The sequence below is a fragment of the Suricata suricatta genome, chromosome 5 (assembly GCF_006229205.1).
Source record: "Suricata suricatta isolate VVHF042 chromosome 5, meerkat_22Aug2017_6uvM2_HiC, whole genome shotgun sequence".
Lineage (NCBI taxonomy): Eukaryota > Metazoa > Chordata > Mammalia > Carnivora > Herpestidae > Suricata > Suricata suricatta.
In genome coordinates this window covers 151,676,531-151,695,919 of record NC_043704.1, presented here as the reverse complement: position 1 = coordinate 151,695,919, position 19,389 = coordinate 151,676,531, and the positions used below count along the sequence as shown (strand labels likewise).

General features: G+C 47.6%; 2 long non-coding RNA genes across 2 annotated transcripts; both read left to right on the top strand.

The window, feature by feature from the left end:
- Nucleotides 1-2,903: 2,903 nt before the first annotated feature.
- LOC115292928 lies at nt 2,904-4,846 on the top strand. The gene is made up of 3 exons (XR_003909238.1): nt 2,904-2,971; nt 3,866-3,925; nt 4,794-4,846. It is a non-coding gene; the product is annotated as an uncharacterized LOC115292928 (long non-coding RNA).
- Nucleotides 4,847-12,329: 7,483 nt separating this feature from the next.
- On the top strand, nt 12,330-16,524 carry LOC115292929. The gene is made up of 2 exons (XR_003909239.1): nt 12,330-12,580; nt 15,964-16,524. It is a non-coding gene; the product is annotated as an uncharacterized LOC115292929 (long non-coding RNA).
- Nucleotides 16,525-19,389: the final 2,865 nt, after the last annotated feature.

Below are 19,389 nucleotides of genomic sequence, written 5' to 3'. Positions count from 1 at the left end.
TAGTCTGAAGCCTGACTGGTGAGCTTCAGTTAAGGGGTATGGTAGGGCGTGGCAAGGGGAAGAGACGTATATTTACCAAAGTGATTGGAACAGAAGCCACATTGATGGACTTGAGGAACAAATGAGAGGTGAGGAAGTAAAAAGCATTAATAATCAAGCCTTTTTAGCATGACACCCTCGAGGTCCATCCACTTTGCTACAAATGGCCAGATTTCATTCTTTCTCATTGCCATGCTAAGTGAAATAAGTCAGGCGGAGAAGGACAGATACCATATATTTGCACTCTTAGGAGAAACCTAACAGAGGGCCACAGGGAGGGAAAGGGGAAAAGAGAGCTGAGGAGAGAGTGGGACACAAACCATGAGAGACTACTGAATACTGAAAATAAACCGAGAGCTGAAGGGGTAGGGCGAGGGGGTAATGGTCATGAAGGGGGGGGCACTTGTGGGGAAAAGCACTGGGTGTTATATGGAAACCAATTTGACAATAAGCTATAAAAAAAAGAGATAGAAATGACCATTTTTTTCAAGGATTAAAAAAAAATTATCAAGCCTTTTTAAATGTTTGACCTGAGGATTAGCTGGAGAGAACATGGGTTGTGGGAGGATTTTTTCACATGGAAGAAATTTGATTATGTAGAAATACTGATGGAAACGAACCAGCAGAATGGAGAAGGGGCAATTGAGGGAGCAGACCCCAGAGATTGGAAGGGGAGAGACCCAGAGCCCAGAGGTTGGGACTGGTCTCAGGCAGGAGAGGAGTTCCTCCCTTTTGACTGGAAGGAGAGAGAAGATGGAAGCAGATGCACGTATGTCTGTAATTTCAGTAACAGGAAGTCAAAGAAGTCCTCAGTTGCATTCCATCTTCTGTAGGGAGAAACAAGTAAGGTTATTTGCTAAGAGGGAAGAAGCTTGAAAAGAGTAGAAAGAGATTGAAACATATACCATTAAAAAAAAAAGAGGGAAGGGCTGTTTCAGGGAACACAGAGATCTCTCTGGGCCCCTCTGATGATGGAGAACTCACCGCAGCACTAGTTTGTATGGTAGGGGTGGTTTTCTTTAAAAATAATCTGCAGCATAAGTATAGGCTGAGACACTGAGACTGATATACAGGTGGGTTCCCCTACCTCAAGGTGCGTGATGGAAAGACAATGACACAAGAGTTGACAGTCCCGGCAAGAATATGACAGATCATGGTCTGAGAGAAACCAGCCATTCTCTTCCCTCCCACATCCCCTCTTGTGAGCACATTGGTCATTATGGGTTGACTTGGGCCCGCAATTCATATGCTGAAGCCCTAATCCTTCGTATGATTCATAATGTGACTGGTTTTGGAGACAGGGCCGTTAAAGAGGTAATTAAGTTAAAATGGGGTCACTAGGGTGGGCCCTAATTTAATATGGCAGATGTTCTGTAAGAAGATTAGGACACAGGCAACACAGATAGAGGGTTGGCCATGTTAGGACAAAGCAAGAAATTGGCCATCTGCAAGCCAAGGAAAGAGGCCTCAGAAGAAACTAGACCTGCCAACATTTAGATCTCAGACCTCCAGCCTCCAGAACTGCAAGAAAATTAATTTCCACTGTTTAAGGCACCTGGGTGTGGCAGCCTTAGCAGACTGAAATGTGGCGAGTATGCGTTGTTGTATGCGCTGGATCATGTGGTCTTACCTCCCTGATTGGGCTGTTGGTGGAAGGCAAAGATGGGCACCTGACCCAAGTGACACCTGACAACGGCTGTGGTGTGCGAGCTGAGTCATCAGAACCTCTGCTTTGGGAACTTGAACCAAAACATGTGGACATGTGGATGTCATTTGTGCGGAACTCTGGGAATCCCAATAGACCTGGGGCGGAGTAGCTGTTTGGGGGCCATGAGCAAGTTAATGAGAAGGTAAAAGAAGCTGATCTGCAGACAGAGAAGGAAATCGGTACACAGAACTCCGCAGCAGTGAGAAAATAGTACCTAAGATATGGAGACAGCGGCCCTAACTCCTAAGCACTTCAATCCCCCAAGCCTAGGTTAGTTTCCCACCTTTGGATTCAATAAGGACCTCTCTATAACTCTATAACTTTCCCTGGACTGAGCACCCCCTCCGTAGCTGGATGGGGAGGGACTCGAGGGAAAAGATGATTTACAGCAAGAAAGTGGAGAAATCAGGGGCCTGGAGTTCCTAATGCGGTTGAGGAACAGGAGGGGTGGGGTGACTGAGTGACACGTTCTTTCTCTCAAACCGGCCAGTTCTGAACATCCGTGCATGTCAATGTGCCATCGGCCCATTACTGATCCAAGGTGCTACTCCTTACAAAGCCAGTATTGTTCACAGGGCATGTCTTTTATTTCAAAAGAAGCAAACTAGAGAGTTACTTTGGAGTAGAGAGTACTCCGGTCTTGAAATCAGGCCGAGAAGACCACTGTCCTTCCTTCTTTTGTATACACAGCATTCACCTTGTCCGTACTTCCTGGAGCCAATAATCCAGGTTCTCGGGGTCTCCCTGGGTCCTCACAGTAACCACAGCGAGACCTCCGTCCTGCATATGTGTTGCTTACATGGAAAGGGGTGTGGCATTACCAAAGGCATCCCTGCAGTATGGTCCATGTCAAATGCAAGGGTCTGGTGGTTGGTTGAACCCTGCAGTCTGGGCCTCAGAGAACGATGCGATTCCCATCCCCTCGACATTGGTGCCTGCGCCATTTCCTCTCGTGACATTAACACTTGTGCTTTGTGTTTTATAGCTTGTTGAATACAACCTCGCTGTGTCACCAGATCATAAGCTGCTTGAGGACAAGACATCACTTACTGTCCCTGTGGCTCCTTTAGTGAGATCATAGGGCTCTGCTTGGAGCCTGTGCTCCACAAATATTTGCTGGCATAAAATGGAACGCCCCGTCGCCCACGGTTGGCCAGAGAATACGGTTGTCTGACTCCTTCCTGGGAACACAACAGTTGTCAGGATATCACTCTCTGCTCTTTGGTTTGTTCCCTCACCTCTGTTCAACACATTCCTCTAGGGTTTGGAAGAGAAGGTGGCACCCACAATTTGTTTATCTGCTCTGAAACATGAAGGCACTTTGTGGTTATGAGGCAGTAACTTTGCCATTGTTTTTATCGGAAATAGTGACAAGAAGGCAGTGATTAACTCTCATGGCCGCCCTGGGAGTTCCTGATTGATGGTGTGGCCACTTTTCCTGTCACTATCAAATGTTGCTTGGCCTTTCGCTGGGGGAATTATGGGAGTCGGGAGGTGAAGAGGAGCATGTCGGAGGCTACCTGGATTTATCAGTCTGGCTTCGCAGCAGGAAAACGGTCAGGTTTCATGATCAGTCAGAGACTATTTCCCCCACGGCCCCTGCCATGTTCAGGTGGTTTCTAAATGTCGATATGGGATCCGGGCAGGTGCAGCGAGCCGCAGAGACGTGCCCGTAATGGGATGCTGGCTGATTGGTGACATTGGACTTCCACTTGGGAAAAAGATTAGCTATAGGAACTGCAATTACCTTTGGATTCCCCAGTTGTGCAAATGTGTACAGAATCCCATGGGACCGGGCTGGTTTGTCTTCATGATAGCTGTGAAGGAGAGGTTTGTCAGCACAACAAATAGATGCAACAAAATTGCAGGTAGGGCGTTCAGAACTTAGGAAATCATTGCCCAAGCCCTTTAGCAAAGGCTCTATGTAAATCAACAATCAGCTGGAATATTTACTTATTAAAGCAGTTGGTTTTCAGCTTTTTTTTTTTAGACAGGGACATTTTTTAAGTCATAGACGAAGCGGAAGGAAGGGGAGTTCTCCGAGGCGAAGGTGGGCTGTGGGACCCTGCAAGCTCAGAAGTCATTTTCTATCTTATCCCTCTTTCACTGGCCCCTCAGGCACCTCTGCAGAGACCCTGGAGGCCAGGGGGGCCAGACTGAAAGCCAGCAATTCAAAAGGTAAGACCTACATTTGGAGCCGTTTGATAAGCAGTTAGAGTTACCCTGCATACTTTTCAGAAACAAGATTGCTTCTGAACCAAGCGTTCCCTGACCCTGGCTTTTCTTTCACCCGAGACTTGCAATTAACCCAAACAACCGTTTGGAGTTCTTCAAATAAAACAAGGGCGGAGGAGGGGAGGGAGGGAGAATAATTAGCGGGGCTGCAGGTGATCCCCGTTCTTGGAAGAGCAGCAAAGTGAGGACAGGGCTGCCTGGGTCTGTGTCCATGACAGGAGAGGAGGCAGGAGGGGAACAGGGCACAGAGTTAAGAGATTTGAAATGGTTATTCCCAGGAGCCAATGCAAATACATTGTCAAAGGCACTTGGCCAAGGGGGAGTTTGGGGCAATATCCCCAGGAAAGGCAGCATCCAACATCTGCCCCCTGGAGGCTGTTCCAGACTATGTGGCCCCAGGGCCAGTGATTGAAGTCCAGTAAGGAAGTGCCTGCGGCCAAGGAGCTACAGCTCTGCAACAGCCAGGCTCGATCGCCCCCTAAGCCAGAGTGCCAGACAGCGTAGACCAGGGCCCTTGGTCTGGTTGCTGTGATCTGGCTGACAAATCCAAAAGGCCTCTGTGAGGGGCAGCCTGACCAGCATTCCCAAGCATCTGTCTGTGGCCAAAGTCCCCAGACCCTCTGAAGACTGCTGACCCTCCCATCTTCACACCACCCTGTGGCCGCCATATTTGCCATCCAGAAGATGGATGGACTGATGGCCAAGGAGGCTTAGGGGTTTGTACTGTTAAACTAATTCCAGAATCCTCTCCGTGTTAGTGTGTCCACTTGTCGAAAGCAGAGCGTCTGCTTTCTTTCTTATGTTTTTCCAGGAAACATGTTGGACAGTCAATATTTGTTTGAGGATGATTGGAAAACAGGATGAGGAGTGGGAAGAGACAACGGTCTTTACGATTCCAGTGTCCAAGCCATGATCAGCCTGTGGGCCACCTTCAGTCCTAGCTTGCCTGGCTGTCCTATGCGCACCAGCAGCCCCCCTCCGCCTCAGCCTCTGAGCCCACGCTGCGGCTTCAAAGAGCCCCTGCCCCCCCTCGTCACCAAGTAACGGGGTGGCAAGCTTTCAAGATTCCCTTGCTAGGAAGTGTCTCCACCACTTTCTGTTCACTTGGAAACACATTCCAGAAATTTTTTAACCTATATATATTTTTTAAGTTTATTCATTATTTATTTTGAGAGAGAGTGAGAAAATGGGAGGGGGGGCAGAGAGGAGGGGGAAATCCCAAGCAAACAGTGCACTGTTAGTGCAGACTCATGCTCAAACTCAAGAACCTCGAGATCATGGTCTGAGCTGAAGTCGGATGCTTAACCCACTGAGCCACCCATGTACCCCCAAATTCTGGAAACTTTTAATGTACACCAAATAGAGAGAATAGTACACTGAAATCTTATGAATACATTACCTAGGCATCAACATTTAGCAACATTTTGCTAATCTTGTTTCATCTACATATCTCTATCCACTTTTTTTGCTAAGGTATTTCAATGCAAATGGCAGATACACACACACACACACACACACACACACACACACACACACACACACTAACCCAGATTATCTAACAACATGCCTTTGTTCACATTTTCCAGAATATCTCAAAAAACCTTCTACAAATGGTTGGATAAAATCAGGATCCAAACTGGGTCCACACATTGTTTTTTCTTTCGTACATTTCCTAAGTTTCTGTTAATCTGTAACAGTTTCTCCACTTCCCATGTTTTCAAAGTCCTTTGCATATTCATGAAATCAAGTCCTTTGTCCTGGAGAATTTCCCGTCTTCTGGACTTGGCTTCCTTCTTTCTCATAACGTTGTTTAGTGTGTTCCTCTATCTCTTTTATTTCCTGTATGGCAGTAGTTACCTGCGGATGCTTGATTAAAGCCAGCTTTCATGCTTTCTGGTAAGAGTACTTCTTAGGGAGTATTGTATGCTTTCAACTACATCATGTAAAGAGATACATCATGCTCATGGCAACTTCCTAGCGCACATCCTTATTACATACATGTTGTCATTTGTCTCAAACTTAGTATACTTTTCGTGAATCACAAGTGGACTGCATTTGTAAGTTCTTACCATTGACTTTAGGTATTAGCCCAGAGCCGTGAGGAACCCCAGAGCCCGCCCAGCAGATGAAACCTGGAGATCAGCAGGTACAACGGAGGAGCCTGTTTCTGAAGTTTCATTTGTTGGCCACATGAATCATTATCCCCTGCTGGTGATTTTTAACCTCTCAAACAATGATGAAATTCTGCGTGGCATGGAAGAGTGCATGGCACCGGACCAGGTGCTTGTGTTACACACTCATCCTCGGAGCCGCAGGGAGTCAGACACATTCTTAATAACAAAGCAGCCACAGTCACAGATGTGAGCTATTGGTTATCTATAAACAATGTGTAAGTTTGTGTGCATCAGTTCCCCAAAATTCCCAGATTCATCTAAACAAGCTTGCATAAATTAACAACAGTTATGATCTGCGGTAATACTTTATTCTTGTCCTGGAGCTCACAACTAGCATTTTAGGGACTAGAACCAAAAATGTCCTTCATGCTGCAGAGGTTTCCGGTGGTGCCTCCAGAACTTCAGGCAGATACTTGAGGGCTGTGGTATCTCAAAACATAATGCTTCCGCAACCACAAAGAGCAAGGCAAATGTGAGATTAACCCAGGATCTGCCTGTGTTCTTTCTTTTCTACCTTGGAAGCAGGGAGACAACTTTCATTTGTTAGGGAAGGTTACCCCACTGCCCAAATTAGATGGATGCAGTCCTCACGATCAGGGGCTTCGAATCCACATGTAGCCTCAAGGGGTCTACTGTGCAGATCTGTCTTATGAAGACATGATCCATTTACGGAGGCGATGGGACCCCCCTTCTAAGTGACCTTCTGAGTTTTCATGAAGATTTCCTTGGGAATCTGGAGCCGTCGAGGGAATGGGTCTGTCAGGCACCGGAAGGGAGGATTTGCCAACCACACCCAAGTTAGATGACCTTTGCAGAAGAGACCGGTGGTGTTTCTTGGGCTTGTAGACCCGTACCCAATCTGGACCCTGAACTTTGCTTTGGTTGAGCACATTCTCGGGTCTGCATTGGGAGGTCGAATCCAGAGCACACTTCTGGAGGAGAGCCGTACTATCAGAACCAGCTGACTAATCCCTACGTGGGTTTTCAGGGCCCTCCTCCAGGTATGGGAGCAAGTTATCTCTGTGTCTTTTTCCACCATCACAGGGGAAATAGCCTACTTTGGAGGGGAAAAAATGATTGGAAAGCAAAGCGAGCGTGTTTACCAACACATGACTCATAATTTCGTGAGCCTTGGGGCTCCCATACACCAAGAAGAAAAGTTTTATTTACCTTTCCATGATAGGAAAACATGCACCCCACTGACTTTGCCAGCTCCCCGCCTTCCAGACTGCATCAAACTGCACTGGTGGGAAGTTGCTGGGGATGGTGGCGACGCACAGTGACAAACGTCTTTGTGAAGAGGCAGGCTGTCCTGTCCAGGGCGAACGGGCCTGCTCAGTGGAATTTTTCTCCCTTTTTAACCAGACTGAGCCCTGCTCCTTTCTGGCAAGCAGACGGGCCTACTCTTCCAAGTACGCAGGAAAGTTCTGTTTTGACAAGCACACGCATTCTGTTTCAGAAAGCCACAGAGGCAAACTCCTTTGTTGCAGACAGACCGACTCCCTTCCAGTCCAAGAGGTGAAATCCTTTCATGAGCCACATAATGGGAGCAGCAGTGGTGCTGGCCAGTTCAGTCCCCGAAAAGTACATAATTACTATTATGCGGCTTCCACACACAGAATGTACTTCCCCTCTCAAGTCCAAATGCTGGCAGGGCTGTTTGTCCGGCACTGGGACTGGCACGGAGCAGGGTTGGCAGGAGTCATGAGGCATTTTTCTGTGGGCTTTGGTTTCCTGGCCAGTTGAACCCAGTCCAATTATTGTCCCCGAGGTTCTGCCAGATAAAACAAGGAGAGAGCTTTTCTAGATGCCTAGTGACTCAGGGTTGGGGGAGGGGAAGGCGCAAGCTGAATGGGGGGTGGGGCGTCCAAGTTCTAGCAGAGGCCGTGGCTCCGGAGACCCCTCCCCAAGCCAGGGCTCTGACTCGGCCCTATGGAATGTCCAGCGGTCTGCAGAAACTGCCCTTCAGGCCTGTCTCGCCCTGGCATGGGGCCCCCATCTGAGCACCGCTTTGTGACAGAAAATCAAATTCCCTGGAACATGGGTGAGCATTTTCAGAGAACCAGTCCCATTGGTGATATTTAGTATTCTGAGGAGAGCTGGCCACACCCAGAAGTGGTCTAGAAAGTCGCTGCCTTGAGATGGGATCAAGAATGCTGGAAGAGACCATCCACTTCCAAAGTTCCTCCCTGAACTGCCCGCCCTGTGCTTGACCTTCCTACAGCTGGAGCCACAAATCGGGAGTCATTAAAGCATCATGTCCAGAAAGTTCTATTTAAAAAGCACATATTAAAAAGTAAAAGGCTCGTATTAAACTAATTGTGCCCTACTTAAAATGCATAAATACACGGAGGCAAGTTATAAAATATACGTAGGTTTAGCTCCCCTGCAATTCTAGCGGCTACTTCCATCCCTCCTCCCTAAGAAATGGCTGTGTCTTTTTGAGAGAGGAGGCTAAGGGTACGTGTCTGCTCTGGAACCTTCTTCTCGTGCTGTCATTTCCTTCAACAGTCTCTGAAGACCTTCTTTCCACATCGGTCCAAACAAACTCGCCTCGTATTGACCATTTTCTAGCGTCTGAGCTGAGGTGCTAAATGCAGAAACTGTTCGATGTCTAGCATTCAAAGGATGGAGACTTTCTGTCTTGCTTACAGTTCAGCGATTCTATTTCTGCTGCCTTGTTATTTTGGTACCTGTGTGTGATTGCACAGATCTGTGAAACGTTAAAAACTCAGGAGGCGCTCATTTCCCCTGAAATATAAGGACTCTGTGATATTGCTTTTTGCAAAAGTGTCTTTGAAGGCTTCCTATCAAGTGCCTGTGCTCAGCCCTGAAGAGGTAGGGCTGGGCGAGAGGGTGGGGCCTCCTTGATGATGGGCCGGATAGGGATGTCATCCAGGCTGTTGGTTGCCAAACAGGTTCCGATGAGTCAAGGCCCTCTCCCCTGTGGTCACTTTAGGTCTCCCGCTATCGAATGCCCCTCTGGCTCTGGCAACTGTCCTCTGACCACAAAGTATGGCTTCGCCAATGCCTGACGCTTAATTATTTCCATTTAATTAAGTCTAAGTCACTGATGTTGTCTTGTTTTCTCCCAGTTCTTTCAAACCCAATCTGAAGAGGATTGGAGACCCAGCATTTAGGATCAATGCAGGCAGGAAAATCCAGGCTTCAAAGCTACTCCTACCTTCAGATAACTGTGTAAAAACAAACAAACAAACAGACAAACCAATATGGGGTGCCTGGGTGGCTCAATTGGTTGAGCGTTCAACTTCAGCTCGGGTCATGATCTGACTGTAGGTTTCAGCTTCGTGTTGGGCTCTGTACTGCCAGCTCAGAGCTGGCTTCAGATTCTGTCTCCCTCTCTCTGCCCCTCCCCTGCTCAAGCTCTGTCTCTCTCAAAAATAAATAAACATTAAAAAATTTAAAGATTTTATTTAAAAAGCAATCAAATAAATAAATAAAACAAAAACACTATACAGTGATGAACAAGACAGAATTGATCTCCATCCTCATAGACCTTAGAGTGTGGGAGAGATTTCAGAAAGTAAGGAGGCAAACAAGCATAATCTATATACAAAATACATATGTGCGTATTCACATGCATTTATGGAGCGATGGTGGCACTGCTCTGCGTTTATTACAATCATTTTGGTTACGTTCATCTGGGGTTGTGTATGTTTGAATCCATGGATTCACATTCAGAGACCCGGAGACACCCTCACTATCAGGAACCGATCAGGGGGTCTTCCTATAAACAAATACACAAATGAATAAATGAAATAAAAGGGCATTTCAGGAATGTGTGCCCAAATCCTATAGTTTCCCATCTCCCCAAAGGTAACTCATTCCTTGGGTCAAATGCCTCTTTCCTACGGGTCATAATTCCTTACTTTTGTATCAGTCATCTGTGGTCACAATAATGCTGCCTAACAGACAGTCTCCAAGTCCAGAATAGTAAACATCTACTTCGATTATGGGTCTGTGTGCTGGCAATTTAGGCTGAATTGGCCAAGCAGTTCTGGTCTCAGAACTCACTCACATATCTGGTAATTCTCTGACCATTGGCCATGTTGGCTGGGATGGTGATGATTCAAGTCTACTCCCACGTTTGTGTCCCATCCCCCAGCAGGCTAGCTGGGGCACGTTAGCTTGGTGGTGACAGAGGGCAGGGACGGAATTGCAAATGGAAACATGTAGGTGCTCTTTCAAGCGTCTGTTTGTGCCTCATCCACTAACATCCCATTGGATGAAGCAAGTCACATGGCGGGATGCACAGAGAGTAGGAGGTCATTAGAAGTCATGGCTACAAGAAGGGGTGAGGAGCCGGGATCATGGATGTGATCAGTCTACCACACCTACCATCTTCGTTTTTTGCTTTTTGGGGGAAGGAAGAGGGCTCATCTGATTAGGAAGTTTGCTTGACTTAATATTGGGGCATCACTGACAATTTCTGTCTTTATATTTTCTAAATTTACAAAGAGTAAAATTTACCTTTTTTGGTGTATATAATTCTGTGATTTTTAACACTGGCAAAGACTTGTATGACAAATAAGATGCAGAACAGTTCCTCCCAGAATTCCTCAGCTCCCTGATATTTTGAGACCTCATGTCAGGATGCAACTTCCCAAACAAAACTGGTAGATTTGAGTGAAAAAAAAGTTAAAGCTTTAGCAACACCTCTGGGGTGTTTTGTAGCCAAAACTTGAGGTGTCAGTGAGTAAAATAAATGAGTCAAAAGAGTTGGACATCAGATGGAATGCCTTGTGAAGACTTTGGTAATAAGAAAATTTGAACTTGAAGAGACCACTACATTAAACAAAAGTCTAAATCCCGGGGTGGGGGGGTTGAGTGCATTTTCAAAATGGAGAAGGGATGGAAAGAGAGAAGAGGAGACAGAGAGAGAGAAGAAGAGGAGAGAGAGAGAACAAGAACCCATACCTGTTGCTCAGTCCAGTGGTCTTTCTCTTGCTTACTTGCCCCTCATCTCTGCTACAGTGTTCATCTCTGCCCTTTGACCTCATTTTCCTACCATCTGGCCCAGTGAGAATGGACTGGTCTATCCGTTCTGTGTTGTCTTATTTCCTCTTGTGGAAGCTGAAGGCATTGTTTCTTTTTCCGAGAAAAAACTATTTGATGTTAACTGATCTGAGGTGTCTCCTCTAGGTTTGCAGAGGGAGAAAGGTTTTAGTTCCTGGAAAATGTAATGCACAATTTGATCTTTGCTACCCTCTTGGACTCCTGCCGAGATCCCCGGTCCCTATCTCATAGCCCTCCCAGCTGCCAGGGAATTTGATCTGGATTTGTCTTATCAGTCCTAGGGCAACAAGCAGGTGATAAATGAGAGGGACTGGGAAGGCAGCTGTCTCTTCTTCGAGGCCACTGGCATTTTAGAAAGGGACTCTGTGTGTGGCAGTGGCCGGAAATGGAGGCAAAACTCACTCCCGTGCTTCTTAGTCCAAAGTCTATACTATTCTTCTGTCTCTTCTCCCTCCAACTAACTTAGTGGTGGCCCTTTCTTCTTGAGGATTCTTGGCATTCATGGAGCTTTGCAGTGGCCTGGTCCTTGTGGCTCTCTTCCCAGAGGACAGAATTTCCCTGGCATGATCTTGATTGATCTTGAAGTCATAGCTCACACTTACAAACCATGTACAGAGTCTCAAGCTGAGTGTGAAAGGTACAGCAGGTGGATTATGCAACCTTCCAGAAGAGGCGTGCTCTTGGAGCATGGCGGTGCTGCCCAGGTGCCCTGGCTAGGTCTTGAGGTTCAGATGTGAGATTAAAGGGTCAAGGAGAAGCTGCTGAGTCACGACTTCTGATCCACGTAAAGTCTGCTATGCTCTCTTCAAGAATCTGCCATGTCCTTTGAGAGGAGCTGCTGTGAGTTGTACCTCTTCCGCTAGGCTGCAGGGAGACAGCCCTGCGTTTCTGCTGGAATAAAAATGTGAGCAGAGAAGATGGAACCTAGACTAACGGGCATCGAGACCCAGCTGGACAAAACCCTGCGATGACGAAGCCACTGGGCTGACTCTGCAGGGCACTGTTGCCGCCATGTCCTAAATAGAAACGTAGCCAGCCTGCCTGCCTGACACTTCAGCCTTCCTGTGCCTTGGGGGTATGATGTCACAAAACAAGTCAACCATCATTTAGGGGAGTCATTTCAAGGTTTCCCATGTCTGCTTTCTGGCTCGCTTTCCCTCTGCTCCTGTCACCAGGATGTCAGCACCCAAATTAGTGCAAGGCCCCAGCCCAAGCAAGCATCAGCTGGATTGTCAGCCCAGGGAATGACCCACCCTTGGGACCTGCTGTTACAGCCTTGCCTCAGCTGTCACCTTCCTGTGGCCTTCCACTTTCCCTGGGCATGAAGAGCTGCCAAAAGCAGCAGTCAGCTTCTCCCTGAGGAAGAAGGAGCTATGTGCAAGGTCAGGTAAGCACGAGCCCTGAGACAGCCTCCCCTCCCCCACCCCACATATACTGTGTCTGATCCTCACTCCAAGCTAAGGACCTCTAAATCCAGCCACAATACTAGTCCCGGCGTGGCAGGGAAGTGTTCAGCCCAGAAACCACATCCTCTGCAGTGCCACAGCCAGCACCCGTGAGGGACATGAAGTGAAATCGAAATGGAATTTGAATGACAAAGTGACATGATGTCCATCTCCCTAATGATGGGACAGTTGGCCTTCCATCACTGACAAGGCAAAACTGCGGGGCCCAGATCTGTATTTAAAAGCTATTTTGCATGGATTTAAGTCACCAGCTCAGCTCAATATCTAAAACAAAGAGAATGAATTATGGAACAGGACGAAGGGAGCTTGTTAATTTTCCCACTGATGCACTGTGAAATGAAAGCTTTATTCTAAGAATGGTATATCCTCAGGGCTCTCTCTGGAGAGACGCTGACAAATCCAAATGTCCTTACTGTTTCCTTTACCCCCTGCTTCGTGGCTTTTCTATACACATTTACAAAATATGTATACTTCATGGTATGTCTGTATCTATGGGACTCCGTGAGTTCACGTCTGTGATTCTTTTTAGGGCTTCTTTCACAATAAAGAGGGCTCAGGTGACGTGACTGATGAACACACACACACACACACGATTGTGTACAGCCCGTCTGTGTATCTTACAGAAATGTCCCAGCAGTCTGCTAGCTATTGTCCATACTTGTGAGCCATAGCCCATCTCCAATTGAAACCCAATGAAATAATCATGATAATTTTGCCTTCGTGTATCACCTTTCATCAGGGAGGATGAAAGGGCTTCACAAACTCTGGGCTCTTCTTTGATCCGGGCCTATCTGGTGTATCAATCTCCACTGTGTATCCTGCCCTCGCCCCGCAGATGGGCCTCCCATTGACAGTAATTGAACTTCCATATGCAGAGAGCACCAGCCTGGCCTGAGAGCCTCCTGCAGCTGCCAGGAGGGGGACGGCTGCTTCCAGAAGGGCTGTGCTTGCTTTTCCACATTTGCAACAGGGCAGGGATTATAAACATGGGAAAGGGGGAAAGGAATTCTTAAGCTGCAATTTGAGTTTTGAGAGAGAGGTGCTTAATGGCAGGTGGAAGAACATTCTAGGCGGGGATAAGACAAATATTCAGAAAGTACGTGTTGCCTAAGGCTCTGTTCTTAGTTTCTCATCCACACCCAGGACTTGAGCTGTTAGCTCTATTGGAAGGACTCCAAAATATATATCCCAGACTCAGACTCTCCCTGGGATCTAGCCAGGCATCTCCAGTTGTCTCCCGGGCATTTCCCTCCACATATTTCACTAGAACATCAACTTGACTTCTACCAAATATACCATATGATTCTTCCTCCTTCACTCTCAAATAGCTCCCTTCCCTGACTTTCCTGTGTGTGGTTGCTGGAGTTACAGCCACGAGTGAGTTAGTCAAGAACTGTGTTCTCTTGGAGGTTGCGTTTGCCAAGGGGGAGAATGTAATAAACAGGTGGCAAAAGAAGAGAAACACCGGGGGATGATGGGTCAGGGTGTAGTAGTGGGTTAGAGGTGTAGACCTCATTGAGCAGAGTGACCAACACTGGCTTCTCTAGGCAGATGATGAGGGAGAAAGCGTCCCAGGTGGAGGGCAGAGCAAACACAACACCCCACGGCAGCAATGCGATCTGCCTGTGTGTGGAACAGAAGAGACGCCGAGGTGTCAGAGCATGAAAGAGTCAGAGAGGTGGGCAGGACCAGGTGGGATGAGGTTTGCACATAAGGTGCAGATTTTGGATTTTCATCCAAGTGTCACTCACAGTCAGGCTAGAGTTTCTAACAGGGGCTGTGGGAGCTGATGCCCAATCCTGGCAACTCTCCATTACGGCGGTGAGTCACTTTGCTCTCTCTATGCACCCCTCTGGCTTTCCACACAGGCAGTGTCTAGCACAGAGCGAGGGCATGGTTTTGGTCACCCTCCAACTCCCTGCATCTCCCCTCCGGGGTCCCGGACAGAGTCTTCTGTGTTCAAGAGCACTGGCAGCCAAAGGGAAACAAAGCATCCCTTTCATGATCACTGGGAAAGCACCAGATACCCCTAAGGCTGTGAACATGGCTTAGGCTTGCTGACCAAAGCCTAGGTTTCTTCTATTCTGAGAATCTAAATCTTGGAGCCTACCTGCTCCGGCGTGCCCACTGGGGGAGGGACTGAGAGTTGGGTGGTCAAATGGAGACTGGTTGGCTCACCGATCCTTCAGCGGCTATGAGTATTGGCTGTGAAGGGGTCACAGCTGCTTCCTCCAGAGAATTGCCCTTCGGAGGTTTGTATCCCCTGCTCCCCCATCCAGGGGCAGCAGGCAGCCCGTGACTGACTGAAATGGGGGCACAAGTCCCTTACCTCTGGTGAGACAAGCCTGTGGTGCAATTCATGCTCCCGAGTCCTCCTGGGGTCAGGCCAAGCCCAAGCAGTCTCCAGCTGAGACCCCATCCTTGCTCTGTCTCTTGCTTCCCTGCCTCCCTCCCTCCCCTTCCCCCCCCCAAAGCATTCTGTCAGCAAGCCACACTCACTAGATCACCTCCTCAAGCTCTCTTTGTAAGGAAGGTAACATAAGACAAAGGGAGATACAGCCAGACCTTATAAGGAGGCCTTATTCAGGCCCTCTGTGAAATTTTTCATTCACATTTCTCTTTTAAATCCATTCATTGATTCAACAAATATGTTGAAGCACGTTTCATTCACTCTGGCCCACGAGACACCACGTGGGTATATCCCGTGCCCTCAGAACTTGTTACCCAGAGGGAAAGGCGCATGTTAGACCGGCACATGCACCCATTTGGGGACGTTGTGGCTGGGTGGTCTTCTTCCTCATTGTGGTGGGATTGTTTGCCTCCGAAGCCATATTTCCCAGACAGTGGAGGAGTGCAAGCGAGTTTAGGAGGGAGTGTGCCCACCAGAACCTTTCTTCTGCTTTGGGAGCTGCTGGGATGTCGTTAGAATGAGTGACCTAGTGGTATTTGTAGCCTCACCACCTCCCTTGAGCTGGTTCCCGCCAGTGAACCCATGTAGGTAAGGGGTGAGAATTCTGCAGGAGGGCTCCTTGGAGCGGTTCGCACCTCCTTCTAATTGTTTTCCCTTTTTTTGAGGGAGGGAGGGAGTGGGGGAGGGACAGAAGGAGAAACTGAGAGAGAGAGAGAGAGAGAGAGAGAGAGATTCTTAAGCAAGCTCCCTGCCCAGTGCGGAGCCCCATGCGGGGCTCATTCTCACAACTGTGAGATCCCCACCTGAGCTGAAATCAAGAGTCCAGCTCTTAACCAACTGAGGCACCCAGGTCCCCTTCATATTTTTTTTAACTTGCTTTTTTCAACCTCTTAGGAGAGGCTTAGCTCGTGGGGGGACATGGATGCCTCGTAGAAGATTCTGGATTCAGGATTTCAATATCAACTCCACAAAATCCTACACAGCTTCGGACCGGCCCGTGTTATTGTGGGCTGAGCCACCCTGCAGCTCTCACGGCCGAAGGTGAACATCCCAGCCTTCCCTGGGCTCTTATACAGAGGCTGCGTCCTGCCAAAGAATTCTTTTCACCCAGAGACCCCAGCCACATTGCTGGCAAGAGACTTTCCTGGGTCTGTGGGCTCTCCTAGAGCTCCAGCCGGCATTAATCATCCTCTGTGCCTCAGTTTCCTCCAAGGAAGAGGAGAATGACAGGCAGAGACTTGTTCAAGTCACTCTGCGGGTGCAGCCCAAGGAAGATCCCCCTGAATGGCAGCCAGACTCCAGAATCCTCTGTCATGCTCACTAATGCAGGGCATAAGTTGGCATCAGGGCCGGCATTATGTGTTACACAGGGCTACCCACTCGGAAGGCCCTCAGGCTTGGTTTAATGCCCTACTCTTGCTGTTTCAAATTTCGTAATAAGCCGTAAACCATGAACTCTGCCTTTTCATCTTGTCTTTGGCCCCACGACTGATGCAGCCAGTCCTGACTGTAGTCCCACAGTGAGTGCTGTTTGGGGCTGCCTGCCAAGAGGCAGAGGGGAAGGTGAAATGTCCCTGGGCATCTCTCACCGATCTCACTGGCTCGGAGGCACATTTCTCCAGCTCGACAGGGTCTCGGGGAGAGCACACTCGCTGTGTAAAGCCATCAGACTGTACAGAGGATGACTTGGTAGACAATCCCTGATGCCCCAGGGTGGTCAGCTGTGGGAGAATAGAGAAGAGGGGTAGGAAAAAATCCTCTTGACAGAGCAGAGCCCGGCCTGTCCTCTCTTACTCCGGCAGATGTTTGGAGCTGTTTTTCTCAGGGGGCATCTGGGGCTCCTCGGATGTTCCCTGCTGGCCCCTCACTGGGGGTTCCCTCCATCCTGACAGATGTCTCTCTGTTCCAAGGGTTGGTTGGGCTCTTTCCACAGCCCCTCGAGAGCCAGCCTTCCCGTCAGCCCCTGGGGCCTCTGTAAAGATGACTGCAGGCAAACTTAACCCTGCTCCCCCCTTCTGCAGAGCAACCTTCATCCAACTCCATGCCTTCACCCTTGCAGTCATGGACCACTTGGTCTCTGTCAGCCATGCAGGAGACCCTGATTTCTCCTTTCACACTTCGAATGCAGCGTGCCCTGTCACAGCTTTCTGAGAAGTGCCATGGCAACCCCCACCCGAAGTCTGAGGCCAAAGTAGCACTCACACCATTTCCCCTAGATGGAATGAGAAACCCCTTGGCATAGCAATTATTTTCTCAACAAATAAATACATAAATAACACACACCCCCTTCAAAGTTCTCTCTCCCTCTCTTCTCTCGCTACTATTTTTTGGATATTTTGTGAAGAGAGTATACTTGAGTGGCTGAGAGAAGATTCATGAGTCATGAAACTTGTTCTTGACAATTTTCTTTGTAATTGTCACATGAGGGATCTGGCTTCGGAATTTCACACCATTGTATCTCATCCTCTCTCTGTAAACTTCAATATTAACACCTTGTTACAGGTACAAAGCCCTGGATTAAGTGCCACATGTTGAATAACATAATATTTACCCAGCCCTGTCAGGTTTATGAAAGCATCTCCCATAACTGGCCTCATTTGGTTCTCCCAACAGCCCTGTGGTAGACATTATTGTGTTCTCACTTTATGGGTAAATCTTTTGAGATTCGGCTGGCTGTGCGCTTGCCCTTGTAACTCAGCTCATAAACGGGAGGGACCCAGCAGAGACGCCCTCCCAGTCTCCTCACTCCCAACTGCTTGCTCTGCCCTGGTGTCTCTGCCCAGGAAACAGACATGACTGTTGGTGATTGTGACATAGAGCAGCCTCCAGGTAGCTCTCTCTAAGGAATGAATGAAAATACATAGCCAGCTATAAAACAAAGAGTCAACAGAACCTGTTACTATTTCTGTGATTATTACCTTTAGCTCTGGGTCATCTGGTTGACTGTTTAGAATGCCCAAGTTCACCTATGATGGTCATCGTCCTGCTGGATTTTGGATATCCCTGAACACAACCTATCCATATCTTTGCCTTATGTTCCTTTGTTGCTTGAAGTATCATGCAGGTCAGTTATATGCTCCTTGGCCCCAACTGAAGTTTACTTATCCTGCCTCCCTGTGCTTCAGGCCTCTGCTCATTCGTTCACCAAACCACCTTGCCTTCAGAAAGGTGAGAAGGTGAGGCAAGCCCTCAAATGTCATGTCGGTGTCTGTTCAGAGACTATCTCCTGACTCGGTCAAGTCCCACCCTAGTCAAGCAATCCCAAAGAGTGTCTGACATGGACGTTCTGACAAGGTGGGCAAGGAAACAAGCATGGGAGGAAGCCTGGGAGAAATGAGTGTGGGGTAACATCTTGCATCTGCAGACCTTACACCAGGTGAGCATCTATACGGTGAGCCGCCCTGGCCTTGAGTGAGAGCAGCTTTGTACTTGTGAGGACATTGTGAATAATCTAGAAAAGTTAGCAAAGAGTAGGGGAACTCAAGTCAAGGGAACATTGGCTAAGAACAATAGTTTGTATATAATGCATTTTGTACATACTAAGCACTTTTGTGCATTATTTTTTTATACTAACACTAAGTTCATAGGTTTATGAACCCAGGAATAATTATTCCCATTCAACAAATCCCTGCTGTTAAGGTTAAGTACCTAGCCTGAAGTCACACGTAAGTGGTAGACCTAGGATTTCAACCCAGATCTTTCTGAATCTGAAGATCATGCTGTTAATTATTGTGTTGTGTGTGATCTGACCCCTTGGGGACTGTGAGAAGAGTACTGCAGATGTATTAATGTGGGTAAAACCAAAGAGCTATTTTAAAGAAAGAATAAAGTACATTTGTTCCAAAATTCCACCCAGAAATGTGCCATGAAAACTTGTATGATTCCTTTAGATATGTTCTTCCAGATTTTCCCAAGCACTCTGCTGTGGATCATAATGTAAATAATGGCTCTTCGTGTGAAGTGTTGCAAGCTAAGTATCTTTTTAAGGATTTGGGGTGTGTTACAGAAACGTGGTTCTCCAAAAATATGCATTCCTTTAAAATTTCATTCTGCGGAGCAGTCACGAGGCCTGCTCTCCCCATGGCCAAGTCCACCACATTAAAGCAAATGAACACCTAACTCAGATGATTAATATAAATTAGTCTCTCCATAACCCTTTATATTATCAAAGTGCTTTGCCCCGCTGTTGTTGCTTGTATAAACTAAGGGATTCAGCCAGCCAAAACATCAAGGAGAAAGATCTCACCAGGCTTTGATTGAATTAAATAGTCCATTATTTTTTGGCCATTGCTAAAGTTTTCATATGAAATTAAAACGAAA